The sequence below is a fragment of the Antechinus flavipes genome, chromosome 2 (assembly GCF_016432865.1).
Source record: "Antechinus flavipes isolate AdamAnt ecotype Samford, QLD, Australia chromosome 2, AdamAnt_v2, whole genome shotgun sequence".
NCBI lineage: Eukaryota > Metazoa > Chordata > Mammalia > Dasyuromorphia > Dasyuridae > Antechinus > Antechinus flavipes.
This window is the reverse complement of record NC_067399.1, coordinates 56,505,144-56,512,943: the sequence shown is the minus strand read 5'-3', so window position 1 is coordinate 56,512,943 and position 7,800 is coordinate 56,505,144. Positions and strand designations below refer to the sequence as shown.

Sequence of the window (7,800 nt, the reverse complement as noted above, 5' to 3'; positions counted from 1 at the left end):
GACTCCCATCCCCCCCTCCACCCCCGGGAGCCGCCTGCGGCGGCTGAAGTGACTGCGCAGCGACCGTGACATGTGCGTGCACCCCCCGCCCTCTCTTTTGGCCCAGCCGAGTAGTTGACCCCGAGAAGGAGGAGGAGGAGGGGAAAAAAAGAGGAGGAAGAAGAAGAGGAGGAAGAGGGAAGACCGAGGAAGAGGGCGGGGGAAGCTTGCTAGCTCGGGATGTTTGGCTTGATTTCCTGTTTCCTTAACCCTCCTCGGTGGAGCTGACAGCCGGGGCCACAACTTTCTGTTTTAGGGCAGCTCTCGCGTAGCCAAAGGGGAAGAGGTGACAGTGGAGGGACTGTGGCGGGGATTACGAGGACAAGTGGCCCCGGGTGATCTTTGTTCACAGAGTCAAGCCGAAGCCCTCTGCGGGGTTAATTCCCCTGCCCCCCCCTCCCCCTTCGTCGGTACTCTCGGTTCACCCCCTCCCCCCTTCCTCAACTGTAGGCTAAGTGAACTTGATCACATTCTAGAGCGCTTTCCAGTTTACAGAGTGAGATCTAAGTTTGTAATGATCTGGTCGTCTCCCCTTTTCCACAGCCAACTTGATCCTTCCGGGAGTGGGGCCTGTTGTTAGTGTGACTTCTAATAGGTGAGGCCCCGGGGTCAGGAAGCTCGTTTTGCATGTGGCTTCCAGGGCGAGCAATAGACTGCAGTTTCTGTCCCCCGCCTCCCCTCCCCCCCATCACCTTCAAAAGTTCAAGTTTCCTGTGCTTTGAGAAACGATCTCAAATGGGCTTCTGTGGCTGCTGGTGTCGGTTTAGAAAAGTCCTTCCATAAGACAGAATGGTAATGCTTCGGGAGCCCCAGAGTGGGGCTTGCATCCAGTTGTTATTCTCCGTGGGAATGATTTTTTTTTCAGGGTTTTACTGGTGAACTTGTAAAGATTGGGCTCTGGGAAAGAGGGGGCGCTTTTCACTGTTCCTAATGCCTTTTGGCATCCCGTTCGCTGATCTGTTAACAGGAAAAGCCTAGAACCCTAATTCAGCTCCCTGGAGGATCCTCAATTAAGCAGTGAACCTTCTCTTCTCTTTGGAACAACTGGGTTCAGGCATTGACTTGGTCCCAGAGAACTGGTTTTAACTGATTGGTTAGAGTGTGTCCAGGGAAGTCGGAGAGAGGGTCAGCATTGAGTCTTTTGGGGGACCCACTGAGAATTCCTTCTGTATTCTGCTTTTCACCTTTCTGTATATTCCTTTCCAAAAATAAATTTCAGATTTTTATTCGAAACTCCTTTTGTGGAGGACATTCTCCCCTTCCTCCACATACACATTTATGTCGATTTCTTCTTAGATTGAATTCTCCCCCTCCCAGAAATGCAAATCAAAAGCATTCTAGCTTTTCCTGTTGTGTTGGAGTGGGGGTGAGTGTAGGAAGTGGTCGACTTCTCTCTAGCTAAGCTCCTCACCAGCTCCTCACCAGCTCCTACAGTTGGTTAGCTATGAATCAAGAACTGGGAGTCCCCGGTTGACAATTGGTGTTGTGTTCTCCAAGGGCTGTAAGATGGATTTTATTCAGAACTCAGAAAAGGCTTTTTCCACAGAGAGCAGGCTGGCTCACAGTGGAAAGAACATTGGATTTGGAGTAAGAAGGCATTGGCTCTATCACTAACCTTGCTATTTATTGCCAAATCATTTGTCTGGCCCTTCTTTCTTCATCTATGAGATGAGTAGGTTACATAATCCCTAAAGACCTTCCTAGCTCCAACTCCCCCAATCTAGTGTTATAAATGGTGGTCAGGTTCCCAATTTGGCTTCAAAAATACAGATCATAGGCCCTTGGGCCTTAGGAGATGGACATCACGAGTTGTTGTGGCAGGGGAAAAAAAATCATTACCTGGTGGCCACCCTTCATCAGCCTCTCAGAATTTAGCTGGGCCCAGCTCCAGAAGTGACATCTGAAATTGTGCTGATCCTACCTGTTGGTAGGCAAATCAGATTGCTGTAAATTAGAACATGGTTTACTTAGAGAAACTTCTCTTTCCAACCTGTTGTCCTTTCTTTTTATATTTTATTTAGGCAACCAATATTTGATATTTATCAACAGTCTGTTAAATTTGTTAAGCACTTATTTGCAGAATACTGTATATATTAAGCCTGAGGAAGCTAGTGGTGAACTTGAAAGAGCACCAGGCTCAGAGTCAGGAGGATGTGAGTTCAAATACAGCTTCAGACACTTATTTTGTATGACCCTGAACAAGTCACTTAACCCTATTTGCCTCAGTTTCTCATCTATCAAATGAACCAGAGAAGGAAATAACAAGCCACTGTGGTAGTTTTGCCAAGAAAAAAAAAGCTCTAATGGGGTCATCCAGGAGGATTTGACTGAAACTACTCAACAGCAACAAAAAACAAAGTATTAAGCTTCTGGCCTTAAGATCATAAATAAAAGATAATTCCTATCCTCCAGAGGCTTGCTACTTGGTTGTAAAGGTTTTTTGTTGTTGTTTTGTTTTTAAAGGAGGTTGGGACATAAACAGAAACTAGATCCAGGAATTGAATTCACAGCCTCTAACACCAAAACACTTTCCACTTGACCAAGTTGTCTCTCTCTGATACAAAGCAGAATACAATAATAATAATAATAATAATAATAATAAAGCTTTTAAGTCAGATGTGGGTAAAGGGGCTGAATGTAATTCAAAGAAGATAAGGTTTCTGATTTAGGAGATTAGGGAAGTCTTCATAGAAGGAATGGCATTTGAGCAGGATTTTGTAGGACAGACACTGAGTAATGATTTTCCTCCTAAAAAACAGGGTGTTATGATAATCTGATGATTATATTATTTTAGAATTTAGGACTTTGAGGGAACTTCATGATAGATCACTTAGACCAAGAATTCCTAATCTTTTTTGGATGAACTGGCTCCCTCTGATAAACAGGTGAAGACTATGGAATCTTTCTCAGAATGAAGGGTTTTGCCTATTCTCATAATTGAAGGAAATGCCAAATTTTAGTTCCAGGTTAAAGGGAGGGAAAGGTGTCCCATTCAGATTTGAAGACCTCTGAAATCTATCCATAACCTCTTTGGGATCCATAGAGGCCCTACTCCCAGATTTGTTGTTCAGTCATTTTTTCAGTCATGTTTGGCTCTCATTGGCTTCTTTTGGGGTTTTCTTGGCAAAGGAGTGGTTTGCCATTTCCTTCTCCAACTCATTTATGGGTGAAGAACCTGAGACAAATAAAATTAAGTGACTTGTCCAGGATCATACAAATCAGGAAGAGTCTTCTGACTTCAGCCTAGGTATCCACTTCACTCTATCCACTTCACCTAGTTGTTCTGATAGCCCCTAGTTTAAGAAAGCCTGATCTAAAGCACTCTCATTTTACAGATGGAGGAAAGGTAGTAATAAACTCTTTGAGGGTGGGAGAGTTGTGACCTTAGGACTGGAACTATTATTTCATTGGTATAGGTCTTGGGCTTTCAAATTTTTGGGTCATTTAAGAATTTTTGAGGAATCCTGCCAATATGAGTCAAAAACTAGACTTGAATTCAGCTCTCTTCCCCGTTTCCAAACCAGTTTATCCACTAAACTGCAGTTGCCTCCTGTTATATACAGTAAACACTTAAATGTTTTTTCTTCAATTGAACTGATGTGCCAGAGATCATAGAATTAGTAAACTCAGAGCTGAGATTTAAATCAGATTCTCTGCTACCTGAGGGCAGGCGCTGCTTTGGCCTTTGATAAACCCCCTTTTAATTGCTTGCAGACTGACTAAGCTTGGTTTTAGGGATATTTCCTTTGAAATCTGCATCTCTCCCCATCCCTCCACTCTACAGGCATTCATCTGGTAGTCTCTTTTTCTTTAGAAAGAAACAGCCCATTTAAGTGTCAGTCTGGGAGATAGGAAGCAATTAAGGACAATTATTTGTGGCCATTGCTGGAGCTGTCACACAGAGCATGTGGTCAGTCCTGGCTCCCAAGGATATTAGGAAATTCTTTTAGCCAGGTAGGTTAGTATAGCTGCATATTCAACCTTAGGAATCATCCACCCCTTTCATGTCTTCCTCAGCCCCCACAAAGTTTAATGGAGCCACATTTTCATTCCCCTATTAACATGTTTAATTGTTTGGTTGGGGGGGGGTGTCCTTCCTGGGCATCTCTAACTGTATAGAGAACTTTTGCCAAGTTCATTTTCCTCATCTATAAAATGAGGGAGTTAAATTAAAGGGACTTTAAAGTTCTTTCCAACTCCTAGGTACCACACTAAATTAGGGGCAGTTGTCCTAACTGAGGAGGGACAGGCAGCTGATGTTTGGTGACTGCGTCTTCTTGGGAGCCTGTCCATAAAGTGGTATTTTTGAGGCTCTGGAAAAAGTGGCTCAATCTCTATAGGCAATTCTTAGCTCTGTCCTTGGTGCTTAAAAACAAATTATAAGTAGTCTGTATGATTGTCTCCCCAACCAGATTGGAAGCCCATTGAGGGCAGGGGTATAATCTGAAAAGCTCTGCCAGTTATATCCATTGAATAGAGCTCTGGGCCTGGAATCAAGAAAAATAGAGTTCAAATACACTAGTTAGCTGTCTCTGGGCCAGTCATTTAAATTTTGTCTTGCCTCTGTTTCCTCCACTGTTAAATGAGAATAATAATAGCATCTACTTCATAAAATGAGATATTTGTAAAGCATTTAGCATAGTCCCTGACAGTTGCTGTTGTTCAGTTATTTCAGGTATGTCTGGTTCTTCATAACCCCATAACCCATACAAGATTTTCTTGTAAGGATACTATAGCAGTTTGCCATTCCCTTTTCCAGTTCATTTTATATAAATAAGGAAACTGAGACAAGCAGAGTGGAATAACATGCCCAGGATCACACAACTAGTGTCTAAAGCTGAATTTGAACTCGGGTCTTTTTGATTATAGATATGGTGTCGTATTCATTGTGCCTCCCAGCTGCCTAAAAGATTAGGAATTATTATTAAATTTTAAAAAGACCGTAATAAAATTTATTTTAAAAACTAACAAACTTTCTTTCCACTCAGCTTCAAGCATTAATCTTCCTCATAGAGGATCTTACCACCCTCTTCTTGAATGGCTGGAATCTAAGACCAGTGAAGTGTGAAGGTACTTGGCCAGAGTCACACACCTGGAGTTAGTAGCAAAAGCTGTTCCAGAATCCAGTTCTTCTGGCTCTTCCCTCTGGCAGGCCAGCTCTGGAGCTGCCTAATTAGTCATTAATGGAACAGTAATTTCATCTACTGTCCAGCTCTGATCTGGGCAACTTTCTTACCTAAGTCTGTCTTTTTTTGACGGATTTGGGAGGTGCCATGGCATAATGGAACTAGAGATCTGTTTAGGAATTCTGGGAGTATTTGGCTGAAATTGCCCCTCCCCTTCAACAGTTCCTTAAATAGGTGCTGGGCTAGAAGTTGCTGAAACAAATTTAGTTGCATTTAGGGAACTGTGTGGAAGTTTTACTGTCTCCAACCCACTTTTTTCCTGGTGGTACTGGGGATAAACAGCTGGACTGGCAGTCAAGACTTGAGTTCAAATCCTGCCTCAAATATACTCTGTGACCCCTACCCAAGTCATTTGACCTCTCAGCCTTAGTAAATAATGATAGCACTTTCCTTGCCCTAGTGGTCATTAGGAATGCAAGATAATTTGTGAAAAGAGCATTGAAAACTTTATATAAATGCTGACTATTACAGATAAGAAAATTGATAGTCCTATGTTAATTCAATTTCCCAACAATTCCTAAACCCTGAGGATACCCGGACCTAAGCCAGTCAGTCTCTGCCCTTAAGGATTTACATTTGTAGGGAAAGTCTTTTAGGCAGTTTGGTGCATTGTTGTAATTTGAATTTAAGACTTAAAACTCCAAATCCAGGAGGCTTTTCACTCCGTCTGCTTCCTGGGCTGTAAATAAATTTACAGCTTTGGAGAAACCACCCCCTTGTGCCTGAGATAACTCATCAAACGCCCTGGAGACTTGTACTTGAGGAAGAGCTGGGTTACTCTGGATTAGTCATTTCTCTTTAGACCTCTAGCTTTATGTGTTCAAGTAGGGATTTGGAGTAATCAGATCTCCCCCAGATAGATTTAAGAATTGGTGATGTCATAAACCAAACCTTGTGCTCTTTGCAGGCATATTGGGACTAGAAGCATCCAAGTGAGATAAAAGGAAAACATTCCTATTTGAGGAGTGATTGAGAGAGTGTCTTATTTACAGCTCACAGACCCAGCATGCACAATCCTACCAACTTCTCTAGAGTACTTGTCAAACAGTCCCTAATTAATCTTCCTGATACCCTTGAGAAATGGGCAGATAGCAGCATATTCCCCTTAACCATCTGGGAAACACAGGGGACCTCTCCTAAGGTTCTGTCCCAGCTAGAAATCTGGAAGGCTAGCTCCCCGGGGTTCTCTGCCTGGCTGGTCTGCTGCTGAGTGGAAAGGATGGGGAGAGGGGGAAGAGAAGTATCCTTTTTGTTACAGTTTAGTCATTTTTAGTTGTGTCCAACTCTCCGAGATCCCTCTGGGGGTTTTCTTGGCAGAGGTACTAGTATGATTTGCCATTTCCTTCTCCAGGTGGTTTGACAGATGAGGAAACTGAGGCAAACAGAATTAATTGCTTGCCCAGGGTCATACAACTAGTAAGTCCCTCATTTCAGATTTGAACTCATGTTTTCCTGACTCCAGATTTGGGGCTTATTCTACTGCATTACCTACTTTTATGAAAACATGTTGGCCCATTTGAGTGAATAAGTCTTGAAAATCAGTAGAAATGTGGAACTATGATAACCTATATCAAATTGCTGTCTTAGGGAGGAAAGGGAGGGAGAGAAAAAAAATTGAGAGCTCAATCTTACAAAGATGAATGTTGAAAACTCTATATGTAATTGGGGAAAAAATAAAATACTATTAAGTTTAAAAAAAAAAAAAAAAGGTCATAGTCAAGACAAACCAAAAAGCATATAGGATCCAGGAGACATCTTAAAGACAGACTCATCCAATCACTTTATTTTTTACAAAGGAAGAAACTGAGGTCCAAACAAGGTGATTTGTCTCTAGTCAGCTGAGTAGCAAATGGCAGAGCTGAGCCTCTAGAATAAAGGGTCTCTGCCCTCAAATCCTATGCTGTTTCTACTTCATCTGTGCTGCAAATGAGAGTTTATAGAATGACTAAGATTTGGAATATCTGCCTTCATGTGGTTCCTTTTACAGATGAGGAAACTGAGGTCTAGAGAGAGGAATGGTGTGATTCTATGACTATGTAATAGTGGAAATGGATATTCAAACCTTCTGCCATACCAAGAAATAATGTACGTGAAAGTCAGATTGGAGAACAGTCGCCATGATGATGGGTATAAATGGATAGGGCCTTTGAGATGTGTACCATAGCCATCTTTTGGTCTGTTCTTCCTGCTGTATCTGACTCCAGAGAGAAATATGATTTATAGTATGTGTTCAGGACAAATCCATCCATATGTCTATGTTTGTGAGCAGATTGTGGGATTCTTCTAATGGGGAATTCTAGAAGCTTGGAGCTACAAGAGACCTTAAAACCCACCCCCTCATTTTATAGAAGCCTCTTAGAGAGTTGAAGTAATTTGGCTAAGTAAGTTAATGCAGGTACTGAGTAACAGGCCGCTTGCCCCATTTTCCTGACCATCCCTAGGCTGGAGATATTTCTATTCCTCTAAGCTATCCTTACTGTATTTTCCCTTTCAGTAATTTTCCATGGCTTTTGCTGGTAGATGGACACCTACTTCAGACACTCTCAACACATACAGGGTTTGCGTTATTTAATGT

The 7,800-nt window shown here is 42.3% G+C and overlaps 1 protein-coding gene across 3 annotated transcripts in view; it reads left to right on the top strand.

Annotated features, from left to right (window-relative positions):
- Window positions 1–7,800, top strand: part of GSE1 (Gse1 coiled-coil protein) — a 776,456-nt gene that overhangs the window by 598,555 nt on the left and 170,101 nt on the right. The gene's annotated exons all lie outside the window — the stretch shown is intronic.